The sequence below is a fragment of the Toxorhynchites rutilus genome, chromosome 1 (assembly GCF_029784135.1).
Source record: "Toxorhynchites rutilus septentrionalis strain SRP chromosome 1, ASM2978413v1, whole genome shotgun sequence".
Lineage (NCBI taxonomy): Eukaryota > Metazoa > Arthropoda > Insecta > Diptera > Culicidae > Toxorhynchites > Toxorhynchites rutilus.
In genome coordinates, this window is record NC_073744.1 from 56336306 (window position 1) to 56339927 (window position 3622).

Consider the following 3622-nt stretch of genomic DNA (forward strand, 5'->3'; position numbering starts at 1 on the left):
GTTCTGTGTTTAGGTTTTCATTTTACCCTCCATATATTCCGGTTAGACGTAGTCCCACGTCAAAATGGAAGGAAGAGATGCCAGATGTGTTTTAAAAAAAGGTCTGTAAAACATGTGATGTGTTTTTTTAAAAATGTGGAAAAGTCTGTAAAAGTGTGCAGATCTATAGAAATGTCTTTTAACGTTAATTTTCACATATTCATTAATACTTTGTACATCGCGATGCACGTAAGATTGTATTTTGTATATATATATATACAGCCTATCCATGCCAAACCAATATAGTGGTTCTCAGATCTTCGTCAAAAGTGGTAATTTTGATCTTTATCGCAAAACATTAGGCTCGTTTTTTTTCTTCATTAGGGTGCCCATTTCCATTTTAGGGTGATCCAAAAAAATCATTTTTTTCCACTTTTTCCCAAAATGACTTTTTCGAACCACTCAACCGATTTAGATGATCGACATATCAAATTGAAGCCAATGAGCTTTGATTGAGAAATATTGAACTCGCAGATAATATGGATCCTATTTTCGCAATTATTGATTGTAGTCGCTTTTTAATTTATTCATGGCTTTGGACTAGGGGGTGCTTTTTTTCTATATTTTTTCTTGAAAGCTGAGATTTTTACATAAAATATCTCGATATCAGAGATACTATATTTTCGTTTTTGAAATATGATTTTTCAAAACTAATCGATGGTTCGAAAACAATTTTCCCCCATTTTTCCCACTACAAAAAGTCATAACTTTTGAACTATTGGACCGATTCCTATCATCGACATATCAAATTGAAGCTTACGAGTTATTTTGCTATGAAAAGATTTTACTTTTGCAAAAAAATTGAATTTTTTATTTTTGTAATTATTGATTCAGTTAGTTTTTCATAGTTTTCTCGGTTAAAGATAGGAGTGCTATATTTTTTTTTATATTTTTCATGGAAAGCTGAGAATTATTTATCTAACATATCTCGATTTCAGAGATGCTATAATTATCGTTTTTAAGTTATAACTTTGTAAATTTAACATGTTTAAAGTCTTCGATCAATATTCATATGTGCCTAAACTAGACCTATGCTACTAGAATCCAAACTTCCCGCAAGTGTGATTTTTTTTTTCAAATTTTGCTTATTGGCTTCCATTTAATATATCGATCATCTAAATCGGTTCAGTAGTTAAAATGTTATGATTTTTTGCAGAATGTTATGTTTGGACAAAGGGGGAAAATGATTTTTCGAACCACCGGTTAACTTTGAAAAATCATAACTAAAAAACGAAAAAAATAGCATCTCTGATATCGATATATGTTATGTAAAAAATCCTCAGCTTTCGAGAAAAAATATAAAAAAAATATAGCGCCCTCTAGTCCAAAGTCATAAAAAATAAAAATACGACTACAATCAATAATTACTAAAGTATAATTATTTTTTTCGCAAGTTAAATATTTTTTGATAAAAGGCTAGGTCATTAGTTTCAATTTTATATGTCGATCATCTAAATCAGTTCAGTGATTCAAAAGTTATTAAGTTTCATTTGTCATTTTTGGGAATAAGTGGAAAAAATTGATTTTTCGGACCACTTAATAATCTATGTGTTGTAAGTGTGTTTAAATGTTTCAACGATCTACACATACATACATACACGTACATACGCGTTGTTAATTTTTATAAAAATCAGTATTTCTTCGTTGATATATTGGACATCCACCAAGGCTTGCGGTCTTGTCGTTGATGAAATTTATAAGAAAATGCAGTGTATATTTTCCATCCGCCATGCAAGGCTATACAAGTCTTAGATCACCACACGGCCATGAACCATGTCTGTGGTAACAATATCGAACAGTAACCCATATTTCGTTATAAGCAGACCCGAGAGCGAATGTAAGTTGTTGAAAATAGAATGAAAATTTATATTCGATGTTGTTTAAATACTTAGAAGACATAGTCCTGACCCTAACTTAACTATTTTTCAATAAATCTCCTTGCATTTCAGCAAAACAATCTTATCTAGAACAGAAAAAAATTATCAGAGACAATTTTCGTTCAAGATTTTTCCTTACCTGCAGAGAATGCAATTTTTCATTAATTGTGAATAACCGTATCCTCTCTTTCGTCTGCAATAATGTCAGGGCAAAAGTACTTATGTGTATGAGTTCCAAACTTCATACACACCTGATGAGCCAACCAGAAAGACTGCCGGGCCGCAGGTTGAGTATCGCTGGTCTAACGTCATGTGTATTGATATAAACTAAATATAATAACTTTTCTGTATTAAAACTGTGGAAAAATGTCATATGGTGAGTCGAATATCTTTGGTGGGATGAATAAAGCCTCTTATTTTTCAAAAACCTGTGAAATATTGTTATATCCAAAAAGTCTACAACAAAAGTGAAAAGTGTTTTACAGATATGTCTGTAAATTTACAAACATATTTGTAAATCTGGCATCACTGGTGCTTTGAGAATTTATTGCAAGAAATCGCTTGAAAACATGCATGCATTTGCTTGAAAATGAAGTGGATTGAGTCCGCACCACTTAGCTGTATACTATTGCCGCATCCACGAAAATGTTAAACGGAAGTTCCCCTGTTTCAGCGCATACCGACCAGATACAGGCCAGAGATAAAACGTAGTGCATCTATGATAAAATTTTAGGAGTTTATCTCTACCCAGGAATGAGACTATCGTTGAGGCGGCTGTTGATGATGGCTTTGGCCACTCGTAAATTGATCATTCGGTTATAGCTACGGTGAGGTTTGGAGATTTCGTTCAAAAGGTTTAACCGGGTGGCACAGCTTTTTTTCACCTCGTTGAAACGGTGCTGGAAGTTCAGGTCGCAGTCGACCACCGCTCCACGATTTTGAACGTTTTACGGCGGGGAATGTGGTCATTGTAAATTTTGACTCCCGAATCGCAACCTTGATGTTTATGACTGCAGACCACCAAGTGACCATTCTCTAGTACCGAAAGTTGAGAACCTCGTTCGACAACCCATTTTCCGATAGCATTGGTAGCTGCCTGTATCTTAATGTTTAGTGCCCCGTGCGCAATGGCCAATGAAAAGATGGACGCCAGAGACAACTCGACCACCATGCAGAAGCTCAACGAAATCTTCACCAAGGTGGCAGAATTGACCACGGCTAAGATTCTGGAAAACGCCGAAGCATTCTTGTAGAAGGCTTAATAAACGTAGGATTTAAGGAAAAGTTTGCCCATTGACATTCAATCTTTAATTCAATCTAATAAAAATCTAAAACCTGACTCATAATGCTGACTCGAAAATAAGAATCTGAAATCTGGGAACTGAAGTTCCGAATTTAGAGCCTAAATATGGAAATAGTAATCTGTATATTAGGACCTTGAAAAAGTTATCTCATTTTTGGAACAGATCATTTTACGAGAACTTTGTGCCTGTAGTTTAGAACGATGACCAGTTGTTTATACATCAATAATCCTAAAATCAGTGTACATAATTTCGCCGAAGTGTAACAATCTTGGTTTTGATGTGTTAATCTTATTTTGTGTCAGAGCGGAATTCTTTTGTACTGTTCAAAATTAAAAGTTGTATTCAAAATAATTTGTAGCTAATGCCAGAGGAATTCTTGTTGAAACTAACGGCGACCGTGCA